The sequence below is a fragment of the Struthio camelus genome, chromosome 11 (genome assembly GCF_040807025.1).
Source record: "Struthio camelus isolate bStrCam1 chromosome 11, bStrCam1.hap1, whole genome shotgun sequence".
Taxonomy (NCBI): Eukaryota; Metazoa; Chordata; class Aves; order Struthioniformes; family Struthionidae; genus Struthio; species Struthio camelus.
Genome location: NC_090952.1, coordinates 22,328,847 through 22,344,467, shown reverse-complemented (window position 1 = coordinate 22,344,467; position 15,621 = coordinate 22,328,847). Strand labels below are relative to the sequence as shown.

The window sequence follows — 15,621 nt, the reverse complement described above, 5'->3', positions numbered from 1 at the left end:
TTTCAGCATGCAAGAATGTGACTGTAAGGAGACTATATTTTCTTGCAGCTGAGCAGTTCAAGCCCAACATTTAAGTGTTGGTATAAAAATATGTGCAACCAAATTGTATGACAGAGCTAGTTTTGTCAAAACACAAATGTCTCAAAATATGCTGTCTAGCATTGCTAATAGTAGGTGATATTTTTCAGAGAAACTTTCAGTGAGCAATACCTTTAAGTTAAACTATTCATAAATAAGCACTGAATTTCTTTAATTGTTTTAGGTGAACAAAAAGCATTTGAGATTTTAATTGACTTTTGATTTGAAATGGCAGCAGTTACAAAATTCACCTAGATTTGTTTTTAATAGCCTCAGAAATTTTAGTTATGCAAAATACTTCCTTTAACCCATCAGAATTTTAAAAGTTATTATTTCTTAGTTGGAAACTCCCAAAATATTCCAATCAATCCAATTCCCTTATCTCCCTTTTTCTCCATTTTCTCTCTTCAGTCCACAAACCAAGATATCAACTATTCGTTTGACTGTAATCCAAAGGGCACTGCTGGTAGAGAAAGCCAAGAGGCAGGGGTGACATAGCCTGATGGTGTCTGCAGAGACAGGACAGAAGGGGAGGGAGAAAGGGACCAGCCAGACTTCTGGAGATGGAAGGTATCTCTTGGTGAACATTAGATCCAAAGTCGAAGGACTGGGAGATGGTTACTACCCACTCCTGGCCAGGATGGGGACCAAGGTCTTCCAAAGAGGGGCTGCTAGCAGGTAATCTGTCTGAGGAGGATTAAAGCATCTCCCACAACAGCGCTCTCCACAAGGACTCTTGGGCATCGAGGTTAACATGGACGAGGACAAGGAATCTCTGGAAACAAAGGTAACTCGGATAAAGCATGCTCAGGAGCAAGGAACCTGCTCTATGGCAGCTCATGCTCATTCCTGCCTGTTCTCATCTCCCTGCCTTTCTCTAATTGCAGTCCCTCTGTTCAGAGGGATTACATCTCAGTTCTCAAGAGGTAGTTTTGATGATTTCAGAGAAACAGAAGTAACTGACAAAATCTGGACATTTACTACCAAGTAAAGCAACAACTATTAAGCTGCATCGTATCAAATTATGATCGGTTCTACTCCTCTAAGGAGCACTTCGTGAATAACCAAAGATCTGCAAGTATAAATTTTTAAACTCAGGCCATAAAGTATGCCATTTGTATGAAGTGTGCAAGTTTTAATCATCTCACTTTAATAAAGCGAGTTTGGATCTATTCATGGCCATCAATAATAAAAAGTTTTTATTAATGGGGAGACATTAGATGAGATACTCTCATTCTGTGTCAACCTCAAAAGGCTATGTTATATGTCACCTCGAAAGCAAGGGGGGGAAAAAAAATGTGTGTTCACATTATGAGCTTCTGCCCAGAGACAGATCCTGACTACACAGTGAGGTCTGGATTACTCCCTATTTATCTTCCTCTACAGTTAGAGCTGCGGAAGCTTTTGGTTCTCGTTTGCTGCTAGTCCACCAGCATGGTTTATGAGACAAGTCTCCGAAGTAATCCTTCCTATTAAAACATTCCTTCATTAAAATATATATATATATTTTTTTTTTGGCAAGCCTGCCTTTTCCACAAGACATAACCCTACCTTGTCAGAAAGTTTCTAGACAGCTTGAACTTTTAATATACTTTGCCCCTGAAGCAAAGACAACCAATACTTCATGTTAGGTGATAACCTGAGTGACGCATAGCTCAGATGAGCTGGCTGTTCGAGACTCCCCCTCGCTCAGACTTGTCTATTCAAAAACTACAGCAGCAGGCCACACTAGCCATGAACTCGCACTGACGTTCAAAATTCAGTTAAAATGAATTATTAAACTGCTGAAATAAAATTAAGTTATACAGCAATATTTCTTGCTAGCCCCACAGGCTGTACTCTGTCTTACATTATACAAGCCCATAAAATATTTAAAGTGACCATGTCTACACAATTACACATAATTCAGTTGAGAGAAATATACTGCTAAATGAAGTAAATCATACTGGCTTTTGTGTCTATACAGGACTAATATTAAATATAATATAATTAAATATGAAATATTTCTAAAAGAAATTGCTAGTCTGACTGCATTTAAACTACCACAGTTATCCAATATAGTAGTCTCATAGCTACCCTATATAGATTGCAACACACAAGGGAGAAGATCCCAAGTAAGCACTTGGGCATCTAGAAGCATATGCCGCATGAAATTTAACAGCTAAGTTGTGCTGCAGCCCAGATGTGTTGCGGGCACTTACCTTCAAATTGAAACAGTTTGAAGACCCCTTCATTGAAGCCCTCCAAGGAGCTCAATCCACACATGTTCAGAGACGTGGCTTGTAGAGAAATCGGAGCTATCCACAAACAGCCACGTTCATTTGAAAACATGATGTTGACACCAACATTTCAGAGGTTTCTATATATTTTTTTTAGAGGACAGTAAAATGTGAGGGATTAGGTTTCTCTTCACCATCACTCCCCACTTTCTAGGGCAGTGTTTTCTCCAAACTAAGGATAAGACCAAAACGCAGCCAACAAGAAGGTGGCTTACACAGTCCTTCATGATCAGACCAGGCACGGCATGTGCACACTTAGTTATCGTGGATCAACCGATGATCAGAACAGTTATCAATTAAAAGCAACTCAAGGGATCTGTGTGATCTTCATTTTACCTTCAAAACTCCAGATCTTTGCAAGATCCCATCTAGAGACTGTATTTTGTATATAACCAGCTAAGAAGTATAAGTCATAAACCACATGCTATTTGATAAGCAGAGTGTTATGAAAATTCAGAAAGCAATACCTGTTATTTCAACTCCCACTAAGAATGTGTGAACATACACAAGACAGTTGTTCAATTACATCGTTTGAGACTCAGATTTGAATGACTATTGAAAGGGTAGAGCTAAGATTTTTCACATCCTTTAAAATTTTCCCAGCTATTCTTCCTTAGGAGTATACTGGTAATACACAATTTTTATTCCATAAAATATTCCATTTTCCTGTCATTAGTAGAAAGGCTCTGCTCTCAAGAGACTCATAAAGCCTCCTATATTGTACCAAAACGCAATGTAAGTTTTTATTATAGAGAAATCATCATTTTGCTGGTTTCTTATATCATATTGTAACATGGATGCTACATTCTGCAATTTACTACTGCATTTTTCCTTTGGCCTATCTCAAAGCACACCACCTACGCAACACACATGGAATTAACATAGCTAAGAAATAAAACACTGGTCTCAAGACACATACTCACATTCACACACACCATCCCATCATCATCACATAGTTCCAGCGATCTTTTGTCTACTTCTCACCGCAAGCTGTCATCCTCAAATTACAGTTTAAGAGAATGAGTTAGCTTCTCATCTTTATTCAACAGTACAAGATTCTTCTGGCAAGCTCTTATAGTTTTGGGAATCAATTCTTTGGGACAAGTTGTTCAGGCACTTGCGCTGCCTGCCAGTTTCTTCCCAAAGAGGCCGGGGTCCCCAGGCCAGAGGATGTGGGAGTTGGCAAGAAATGTTGTGCAAGCAGACAGACAAGCTCCTGGGGCAGGCACAACACAAACCATTTAGCCCATCACAGGTGAACATCAACACATTGAGCACCACCTGCAAAACACTTGATAGTTTGTACAAGAGAACAGTTCACAGGTGTTACCTGCTCTCTGCGTGAAACATAGCTTGGCAAGCAAGCACCTGCTAGCTGACACCTCCAGATGGCTTCACAGCAGCTGAAAAGGCAGAAGACAAAGCTCCATGCAGAGAGAAGCAGCATCCAGCCTTTCTGCACATGGAACAAGGCAGCCCTGAGGATGTGGGAGCACTTCAACTCCAACAGGACACCAACATTGCAACTTCTTAAAAATCTGCACAGCATATAACAGCAGGCAGTCTTGGGCCTTTTGGTTGTCCCCTTCAGCTTACAACAACATCTTATTCACCACTCAGTTCTATCTGAGGAACACCAGAGACCCCAAGCAGGCTGTGTGATGGTCCCCTAGAGCTGCCCAAGCTGCTGGCAGACTCCAAGCTGCGCATTAGCAGATTAACCAGACTCCTCCATGCCCCAGGGGCACTTCATACCTTTCCCTTCTCAGGTATAAAAAAAGAAAAGGCAGCCAGAGGGGGTCAACAGCACCTTTACTAGTTTCTCTCATCATTCTTTACATAGGTTAAGTAAAAAATAAGACTGCAAAACCCATTTCCCTGTAGAACAGGGAAGAATTGTGTTCTGTTTTTTCAGCTTTCCCCTACTTCTTAGTTGCCCAGGTGCTAGAAATAACATACTACATGGAAAACCCTGAGGTTAAGGTAGGTATTTTCCTTTCTATTCTGACTCTTGCCACTTAGGAGTACTATTGTAAGTCATGCTGAATTTTCACACACTAGCTAAAACAGTGAAAAAATGAACATGTTATTCTTGCACACAGTTTTTCCAAATACCCTCTTTGCCCTGGCCCAGGACAGGATATGGTAGACCCTGTGCTTTCTTTGCTGGCAAGTCATGAAAACATGCTGTAATCTCATATGCTGCCCTTGGCTTCCCCTACAAGGGGCACCTGCTGCCCATCAGGTCTGCTGGAAAGCCAGGTGACCAGTGCTCCAACACCCATCCTACTTGGAGGGCACAGCAGTAAAAAAGGCTGGAGACAGTTTTTAATACACTGTGGTCCACTCTGTACTTGGCATAGAACAGCTAACACTGTTTCAGACCAAACTTCCCAACACTCCAAAGCTGGGGCTGCTCTGGTAGATGATGCTCACATGGATTTGAAATGTATTCCCAGCAAAACTCCAGGGGAAAGAGCCCAATATGAAGAACCCACCCCCCCCACCCCCTATCTAGAGTGTGAAACTGCCTTAACAAAGAGGCAATGCATTACAGACAGTGACTGCTAGTAAGACAGGAGAGATTTTACAGTTAAGCATGACTCCAGCTGTTCAGTAGACAGCAAAGGACCAATGGCTTCATAAAGGCAAGAGAGCAGCTGAAGGTGAATGTGCTGAAGAATAAGGAAAAGTGCATTTTGGATTCAGGAAGGAAACAAGAATCAAGCTGCAAGAAGCAAAGGGGCAGAAGACAACACACAAAATAGGAACTGGGCTTGGTCATACCAAAAATACAGCAAGGACAGGAACAAGGACATGGCCAACTGGCTCCCCACTGCCCAGCCAGCTGTGCAGAGCCTAGGTGGAAATATCAAATCAGAACAGCAACATCTGCACCCTTGGTAATGACCTCAGGGGCGACATCTGAATGTAGGTCAATGCAGAACGAAGCCTACCAAGAACAGACTTTGAAAGTCCAACAAATACATACTCCCAGTAACGTGGCAAATTTCCACAGGCTGAGCAGAATTTCACTTCAGTTCTTCGAAAGACCACTGACAAAGGGATTATTGCATCTTCCTCTGAAGACTGTCCTCTTACAAGAGCACAGCTATTTTGTGTGTCATAAGGATAGGAAATAAAAAGCAAAGAAAATAAGAGCTCAGTTTAGCAGATCTTCACACCTGTAAAGATTTCTCCCCTCTCAAGGGAAGCTCCCTTACCACTGCAGTAACTGTTGATGTAACAGCAGATTTGAGAGACTGGGTCCTAAATGCTTGACAAGAAAAGGAAATACACAACACAGGGCAGAAGGTGGCTTTTTACACAATTCCCTTCCATCTCACAGAGCTGCTGTAATATCCATATTGCTGAGTGAGGCTGGTTCAGCTGCATGCGCACAGGTTGGCTGGAGGGTGGGGGAGAAGGCAAAACTTCTCAGTATAGTTGCCTGTGGAGTTTGTCCTTCACTTATTAAAACTGGAAGGATATTTATAGAATAAAGTTTCACTTCAAGCCCTGTCACATACTATATTACTCAGGCAGTGTCAGAAGTACAGCAGCGAATCTGAAATTAATTAGAATCATCTTTTGAACCATCTGATGTCTGGCAAAATAGAAGAGGACAGGATGAACGATGATACCCTTCGGAACCAAAACAAGGAGAACAAATTTTTAATCCATCTCTTTAGAGCTCGTCTCCCATTTAGAGTACTCTGGGCAGAAGGTGACATATCTGTCTGTAAAACACAGATGACTCACAGCCAATGATGGAATTTGCAGCTTACAAAAAAAGGTATTTTGCTTACCATTATTTTGCATCATCCAGCAAGCCACATCTGTAACTTGTATACTACCCAAGTATATATGCAAGTATTCTCCCACCTTCACCCTGTCCAAGGGATTTACTTAAATGCCGGATTTCATTTCTATCAATATTGGAGAAGATGCAGAAAAAAGCAGAAGTATGAAGGAGCAGAAGGAGTATTGGCGAATTTGAGAGAATTTAAGAAATTCCCCACAAGCTAACTTTTAGTTCTGTGCCCAGCAGATGCAGTGACAATGACTGATCAGAGGTAACATTTACTGCATTTTCGCTCATCCAGTAGCAACATATATAATGCAGTGCAATAGCTAGGAGAAGCCCATTTCAAGTATTTCATTCACAGAGCTAAATAAATAAGAACTCCAACACATTCTTCATGGTCAGTTAACCCTTACATAAGCAGAACGAGTAAAGAAGCATTATTCTTAGGGCTGCTTGAAGTTATACCACGTGACAATTATTCAAAGATAACGCAGCCAGAGATCAGAGGAGCAGGCAAGACCAGAAGACAATTTCTAGAAGTGACTGGGAGTTTTGAAACATCTCCACAATAGATTCTGCAGTTCCTGTCAAATAAAAGATCGCCATGAGAAAACAAATTCCAGAAATAGAAAAAACAAAATTCCAGATTTTCTACTGTGAAAAATTCATTCTTTCTTTACTGCTAAGGGAAGGAATTAAAGCATTATTTACTGTTTGGCAGCCCCAAAACATTTTGGTGTGAATCAATTCAGTTCAATCAATTCAATATTATGCTGCTGTTTCTTATCACTATCAGTGATCACTATAACAATCATCGTTCATTACTGAGCAGCAGTGGAAGTTCAAGCCACTGTTATCTCACCTGTTGCAGCCACTTCATCTCTGATAGTGCACATACCTTTTCTGATCTAATCATAGGAGAGTTACTTGACTTTAGAGCATTGTAGAAATCACTTTGGGGCCTTGCAACTTCAAGCCCTCCTCCGGGCACAGCTTGCTTGTTTGAACAGCAGCAAAAAAAAAAAAAACATACCCCAATGGGAATACAGTTATATATTAATATATACTGTTCAGTATGACAGTAATATTAAACTGATTTGCAAGGAAGTATTTATGCTCATCTCAAAAACCAGAGCAGAATGCTTCTATTTCAGGAATGTTGCTATACTTTTTTTTTTTTAAAAACAAAGATAGCTAAATGAAACATCATGAATTTCAAAATAACCTCCAAACATCTGTTTCGTATGAAATGAAGTTTCATCCTACTTATAAGCAAGTCTTATGTCTGCTCTAGCACGTCTAACACTTGTTTTAGAGTGCTGGGATGTACATCACTGTCCGAAGAGCACGAAAACCTGATGCTGTATGACCTTTCTAAAATCAGCATTGCTTGACAGGGCACCAACCTAGACCTGCAGGCCTAGTCTGGCCCTTCCGAACTTCAGTTCTTAATTCTGGATGAACACAAACATCTGAAATGTCAGAACTTTCCACATGATGGAAACTCTAAATTTCATTCGCCTCAACTCTCTTCCCCTGTTTGTCCTTGTTCCTGGCTCAGAGCAGAGCCAGCAGACAACTACGCTCAGTGTGCAAAAGGGACCATTTCTCAAATTTGCCTGCTTCCCTCTCTAGATGTTTCCTCATAGAATTACTCCTCCAGTTTGTCCTATTCAAGCGTGAGACAGTAAGAATTGGTCTCAGAGCTGCAACGTTAGCATTGCACCACCATGGACTCACACCTGACAAACCACCAGCATCAAAACTGATAGAGTTCATGGAAGAGCCTGATCACATGGTCTCGCTCAAGTCTGTAGACTCACTGCAGTCCCTGGTGCTAAGTCGCATGAAAAAGGTTTTTCAAAGATGCACCAAAAATGATCTCTGTTCACTGCAAACCTTATTAGTGCACAATATTTTCTTGGAGGCTTCTAGAGAAGTTTTGTGAATGTTCTACAGCTTATGGGTCACTACAGAAGGAAGGTCCTAGCCACACATCTTCCAGCCAAAGCAGGTGGGGGAAAAAATCCTCTATTAGCAAATTAAAACTAGGAAAATCTGTTATGCAGAGTTCAGAAAGGAACACAATTAAAAATTTGCTCTTCAGAACCACGTCTTCATCTTTCTTTCCCACAGATCCAATGGGGGGTGGGGGGAGGAAGGAGGAGGGAAGAGAAGAAAAAGAAAAAGACTTCCTGTCACATAAATAATGAACGCCAGGCTCAAAGACTGAACATTTCACACAGCTTTTGAAGTTATTTTTCACTTCTTTATATTTTGTTACATGCTCTACCTGCTGCCTTCCCCCCACCCCCCAGTAGCTTGGCAAGCTATTTTTAAAAAACATGAAAAAAGACTGAGAAGGCAGCAGTTCAAGAAGTTTTCACTGATCTTGTCCAAATCGAAGCAAGATGCTTTTTGTTGAGTATGCAAACTGCAATCCTTTGAACAAAAGGCTCTTGATTCACATGGTGCCAAATCTTCTCAGCTGAGAGCTTACACAACACAGGCTACATCCACATAACACAAGTGCGATGATTGCGGGGGGGGGGGGGAATTAAACCGCTCTTTTTTTGGCCAGGCTCCCCATACAGAGGGTGTCTTATTGCCATTTAGGGATGAAAAAGTGTTTGGTTTTGCTTTGTTATTTTTCTGCAAAGAGACAATGCCCGAGTCCATGCGGACTAGTGACAAAGCCGTGCCTGTACATAACACGGACAGGCAGCTTTGCCAGCCAAGAAGGCAAACAGAGCTCTGAGCGTCAGTCCGCATCGAACTCATTTCCTGGGAGCTTGCTGCGTTATCCACAAAATGGTTACAAAACAAAAGCAAGTCTCCTGAAAACCATTCAACTGTAATTGTCATAGACATTTCCAGCATCAGCCAGCCAAAAGGCAACAAACTCACCTTTCTCCTCATCTTACCTTTTCCCAGCTCTCCTTTCCACTTGCGCTGCTCCCCAGACTGCCAGTCAGGAGCCTGTTAACCCCTTACAAACTGCCATGCTTTCCACATCACAATACACGTTTTAACGCTCTGAATAGGTAAGCCAGGAAGCTACTTACTGTGATCTTTCAACATACGTTTTTGGGTGCTGGAAAGCCTATCACCGTGTCCGAGGAAGGTGCTAAGCACACCATAGGTCTAAAGGGACTATGAATCTTTGGTGGCTGCTTCAAATTTTGCATGATCTGTATAAGACATGGCTAGTGCAATTAATGAAACCCAACTGATGTGAGAGTAAGGCATGAGCTTTATAGGGGGCTCATTAAAAATAGCCCATGCTCCATATAGCTAGCAAAAGCCAAGAACAGTCATTTAGCAAAGCATCACTGCTTCTGGCATTCAAGCCTGCATCCCTGTAGCTTTATCCTGGCTTTATCTCCAGGGAAGAATCCAGAGAACTGGGTGCCTTAACCTCCAAATCCCTTGGAATTCTCTTTCAAATTAAATACAAACTAATCATGTTATAATAACCACAAGGGTGCTGAGACTTTCAGATAATGCTCCACAGGCTGTACTGCACTCCGAGGTATGTAGCATCTAAGCACACACAGCCTCAAAAAAAATCAGAGAAGAGATCTGAACGCGCAATTCTCACATGCAGATAAACACATTTGTGAAGCAGACAGAATACGCAATTGTACAAATACTTCTTTTTGCACTGCCGTTTCTTTAGTCAAAAAGAATACAAGCATAATTCATAAATGAGGGCTCTCACTGTATTAGCAGTCTGCCTCTGCGGTCTCCCAGTGTAAAGAACACTGAAATTAAAGGTTTGAAAATGGTATCTTCTCCAAGTCCAATGGGTTCCTTTAAGTCATTAATATCTTTGCAGAAAATTCCCCTGTGAAGATGGAGGGGGGGGGGGTGATACGTTAGAAACGCTGTTCTGAGCTAATTTAATGAGTACTGCATGCAACCAGACTGTAGAAACGTTTTCCTTGTGATTAACTAGAATTACTGGAAGGCTTATTGTATGCATAGGTTGATTAACTTTAACAGCAGAGCTGTTATGAAACTAGCAGGAAAGAACACAATAGGCCACAGTAACTTCCTGGTAACCCCCCACATAAAGAGGATTCAGAAAAAGTGTGGGGTAGTAATGGGGTGGTACCCAATTCCTCAGCTCACGCAGCTCTTCTGCCGCAGCTGCCCTGCTTAGAGCAGCACTGGCAGGGAAGAATCAGCTCCTACTACTCAAAAAGAACAAAAATCAAGGCTGCAGCTTTGTGACTGCTGTATCCCCGCTATAGGTCCATTTTATTTCCAAGAAATTTAAGATTGTTTCTCCTGCTCTTGGTTTTTGAGTAGGACAATATTGTTTTCCCTCCCTGTAAACCCACTAGTCCAGGTGCTGTGTTAGGGCAATGAAATGAGTGAATGCTGAAGCTCCAAGAGGCCCTGCTTACCATGCAGCAGCCTGGCATGTCCATCAGCACTCAGTGAGCTTTGCAGCGAGCCTCCAGTTGCACAGCCCCCAAAACATTAGGGTCTTCGGTCACAACGCAAGCTCCTCAGTATTACTGCGATACAAGGGATCTTACTTCCACAAGGAATACAGAAATAGTAGAAGTAATTGATAGTATTCTCCACCCACGTCACACCTTTGATGCCAGCAGAGCTCAAGCTTCATTCCAGCCCTGCAGCTCCCATTCGCTAACCTCAAGCAGCCATCAGAAAGGTGCCTGTGACACCACTCAGTTGGCGATTCCCACCAATTCACTGGATGCTTTCCCACTTCCTAAGGCAAAATGCATGCATCTTCCTCCTATACAACATTGCCAAGGAAAAAAGTGACTTAGGTAACACACCTAATAGCCTCTCTGAAACAGCAGTTTCATGGGTGCTTTCAAAAACCAGGACCAAGTGAAGTAAGGGTGCTTCCAGTGATAGCGTAGTACACACATACAGCTTTTCAGATTATTTATATGAAGCTACTATTCAAACTGAAGTCTCCCTCAAGCACTCGAGTCTTTTTCAGACACTATAAATCCCAAGTAACAACCCTGTAGCAGTCACAACTGTGAGCATAGCATCTTTTTCAGCCTCTGATCTGCACTATAGCATCGCTTTAACATGCTTTCTGCACTTTCAGGATATACAAGGAAAAGATTAGTTTTTCTTTTAAACATACAACAGATAAAATAGCACAAAAGATTATTACAGATAAACAAACATATAGCCCACTCCCTCACCCCAAGAGGTCACAAGACCTAAAACATTAAGATTTGAAGCCTATATCCTATTACCAGTTAGTGATACTTGAACACTACATTTTGAACAAGTCCCACAAGCAATAAGCAGTAATAAAGATAGAAACCAACATAACAGCTCCTAGCATCATTGTTCATTCTTTCCTCTGTGTCATTATGAAAGCTTTAAACTTGGTTTATCATTTTGATGGGTGAATTGCCACACTGGGAGGGATTAACATGCATTCAAACTATAATAAGAGATTTTAATTGCAGACCTACATCTTCTGCCTTCCTTCCTTTCATTCAACAGGGTTATTGAATATAGTTCAGAAGTACCTTTCAGTATCAACTTATTCCCAGAGTCTCTATCACTTGTGGCATATGCACCATCAGGGAGTAGAAGATAACACTCCTCCCATAAGAGCTTAATCCTATTTGCACTTGACCATACACTCTATAGCTTTGGTAAGAACATGCAAAATATAGATCAGGATTTGCCAATTCATTCAGATACGCGTCACAGCAAACCACTGGCTGTTTTGCTGAACCACTTTCAGCTTTCCAATCTGGTTCTTCACCCAAGCAAGTTTAGTCTCAAGGAACACCAGGCACTTTACCTCCGCAGCCATTCACCTTGGAGGCACATGTCTCCCATGAGCATAACCAGCACTCAGTGCTCCCAAGCAGCTACAAGGGAAACATGAAGCATCCTTCACCACAAAGGCACAACAGGTCACAGAGACACTAATTCATGGCAAGCATCTGCAAGCTAAATTAGTTGAGCTCTAGAACATGGCTTTTAACAGGACTCACCAAGGCTGCTTTAAGGGCCCATGAAGTAGACACCTATCCAACCCACTCAAACACAAGCAGAAAAGCAAAACAGTCAAATATGAAACATTCATAATTCACCAGCAGTAAACTGGTGTCAGTTCCCATGTCAATTGGGAGCACTAATTTTTCAACGACAGAATTTAATTGTCCCGTTCTTATGTGGGAGGTAACAGCTTTTGGACTCCTACAGATGAGGGAAAATTGCAGGGGTAAAAGGGAAGAGAGGAGTTATTTTATTTTGTCTCCCAGAGAAATGTACCAAACTCCCCTTGAGGGTCCTGCTAGAGCTGGGGGTGGGGCTGAAAAGAGGAGGACAATGGCAGCAACAGGTACAAACCTGTCACGTGTTCAGTTTTGGTAGGGATAAGGAAGGCCAGCATGGATCTGAACATATTCCATCAGTCAAATGACCTTCTACAAAATGTGTTCCTGAACTCCCCAGTCATATCTGAATGACCCACAGAGAATTCACATTTATAAAATTTAAAGTTTTACCTACCTGTGACTACAGCATGGCACATACAAGCTCTACAAGCTACTCCCACGTACTTGAGGCACAAATCTCACTGCTACTATCTGTATGCTGCTGCAGATCACATGCGGCTCTCTGGCTTTTACAGTTGCCAATGGACCTTTGTATTAGCAAAATCCTATACCTTTTTGTAAAGGGAATATACCCACCAGCTTCTCTTTCCAAATAGGAAGGAGTAAAGAAAACTAATTTTTTTTTTTTAAATAACCTGACGAACAGCCTCAAGCAACTTCAGAGTTAAACCCAACCTGAATACCATAAGAGCTTTCACATTTGTTTAACTGCCTTTCACATCCAAGTCAGGCACTGCACTCACGTCTGTTTAATTAGAGGTTCTACACCATTTTAAGTCCAAGAACTAAACAGTTAATTCACAGGACTATACAATTAAGTATGCTGATCCAGTTTCGTGCATTGGCAAGAACAGTGCTTGAAATCATATCAATATCAAAAGCAATGAAGCTTTCAAATAAACACGCAGTGTAGTCAGTCCTTTGATCTTCACTGAAACTTCATGCATTCACTAGCAATAAAAACAGCACAATCAATCTAATTTTTCTTTTCTAATTTTAACACCTGAAGTCATAACTTAATAACCATAGGAGTGGGTACCATTCAGTACTGCAACAGATAACGTTGCCAAGAAGAGAGTCCAAGAGTAGAAATCATATTTGGCTGCCTTGAAAGGCCACACTCTGCAGCCCAGTTCTGCTGCGTGAACATTTACTGCAATGCCTCCTGCTATCCCACGCTAACTTCCATCGCACTTGGCAGTGCCCAGCACCAAAATATCTTTGGCCAAGCAGGACGAAGACAGCACGCTCGTGCCGGGGCGAAGGGCAGGCAGCTGGACAGCTCACAGGGCAGAGCTTAGACCTGCCTCCCAGCAGGAAGGACGAGGCATGCCAGCAAACATACTGCAGTGGGGACAGAGATAATTAAATCCATAACAGCAGAGGCAGATCCCAGGATCTGGGCCAGGCTGCACTGGAACCAGGTACCCAACTGCACAGGCAGAAATTACTGCCAAAATACTTGTCCACTAACCAGTTTCTTGGGGAAGCAGAGCAGAAAGAAAGGAAGCAACAGTAGGAGCCAGACTGCTCTGAAAGCAGAGGTTTATTCAAGCCTGCTTCTGCATACATAAAACAGACACAATAGAGAAGGCTTTTATTTGGTTAACACACTAAAAAGTGGATGCTTTATTATTCAAGATTTTACAATGTTAATCCTGCAAGAACGGCTGGACTGGAGCTATTTATCATCTGGCACTCTACACTTTGCTTCCATAGAAGGAAATGAAAAAGGCCAGGAAGGTTCAGCCAATTTGTCTTTTAATACTCTTTATTGGCTCATTAATGATTAATTCTTTTTAATACTTTGCCCTAGATCCTAAATTCACAATGGCTCAATAGAGATGAAAGATTTCAAATCCTCATCTCTCCTCCCTCTCTTCTTCTGGTTCTGAGCCTATATCAAAAAAATTAATAAAAAATAAAAATCTTCCCCTGCTCAGCACATTGCCTTCTAAGGAAATCATCTAGTACAGAAAAATATCTTTGGAAATTAAGTTTTGCCAAAGGTGAATCAAAGATCACAACCCAAACCAGTCCCAAACAGCCACAACAATAAAGGACCCACTCAATAATGATAAGAGCTGCCACTGCTTAACCACTAAGTCCACAGCTTATTTATACTTAGTGCTGTGCTACTGCAGTACTGCAGTATTCTAGGGTTTAGTTATTGAATTTTTGATTGAACATTGATTTCTTCAGTACATTTATATTAAATTACTCTTACACAATCAGAAATCAAAGAAAAGTCTTAGAAATACAATATAACATTATGCATTTGGACATTTCTTTCAGATTAAACAAGGCTACAGCCCTGATCAGAGGTCTTTACAAGTCCCACAGTAATTTAACACCACTGCATTTGTCAATATGCCCGTTATGCTATAATATGCATAAGTATATTCTGCCTAATCAAGCTTCTTCCAGGATTTCAGATAATCTCTTCACAGTCTTTCTGGAAGCTGTAAAATAACTGGGCAAGTAGGATGGGACCCTCTGAATCTTTTCCTACCACAACTATCAACATGCTATTTGCAGCCCATTTTGCATCTCTCTTCCAATTACAGATAAGGAAGCAAATAGCTACCTTTACAATGTGCTTTGAGATCACTGGAAGAGGGATGCTACTCCTGTTGAGCATTTTTATTAATCAGCTTAAATGCTGCTACTAGCTGCTCCAGTTCAAAGTACAGGTGGCTGCATTTCAGTGATCCTGGATGAAAAGCATGATATAAATATCAGTCTTAAACAGGCCTACAAAAAATCAAGTTATAAAATTAACTGGATAATCTAATAGCAGCATACAATTAAATAAACATGTCATATCTAACAACGCTTACTGTGGAGAGAGAAATGGAGCAGCCGTAGTAGGCCTGGTTGAGCAATACCACCTACAGACACATCCCTTGCTTGGCACGTTTTTATTCGTACGACTAAAGCAAGAGTACACCGCGGATTCAGTGAGCACAGGGTTAGTAGCAATCAGAAGGCAGAGGAGAATCCGTATAAAGACTGATTTTTAAACAGATGAATAGATTGGCATACAACTAATTTACTTAGACTGATACAACAGTACTTTAAAACTACTTTAAATAGAGGATACCAACCTAAACAAATAGCAATTGAAGCCATAGGTGCATAAGTTTTAACAAACCTCCTGAAGAACAGGACACAAGGCCACCTGCCTGCTGGTGACCCACTCTAGGACAGTTTGCACCCGCACTGCTGCCAGCGTTCACCCATAGCCTGCAGGCATGGAGACAGATGAACATCACTGCACTAGGAGCCAAAATGGGAAACATGTTCTTCCCAAAAACGC

General features: G+C 41.5%; 1 protein-coding gene across 4 annotated transcripts in view; it reads right to left on the bottom strand.

Annotated features, from left to right (window-relative positions):
* The window catches only part of FGF13 (fibroblast growth factor 13), a 286,202-nt gene that overhangs the window by 200,553 nt on the left and 70,028 nt on the right, over window positions 1-15,621 (bottom strand). The window contains exon 1 of one of the 4 annotated variants that reach the window (XM_068956970.1): window positions 9,090-9,125. The exons of the other annotated variants lie outside the window; for them this stretch is intronic. The gene's annotated coding sequence lies outside the window, so the exon portion shown is untranslated. Of the gene's footprint in view, window positions 1-9,089; window positions 9,126-15,621 lie in introns of those variants that run through there. 4 annotated transcript variants of the gene reach the window in all.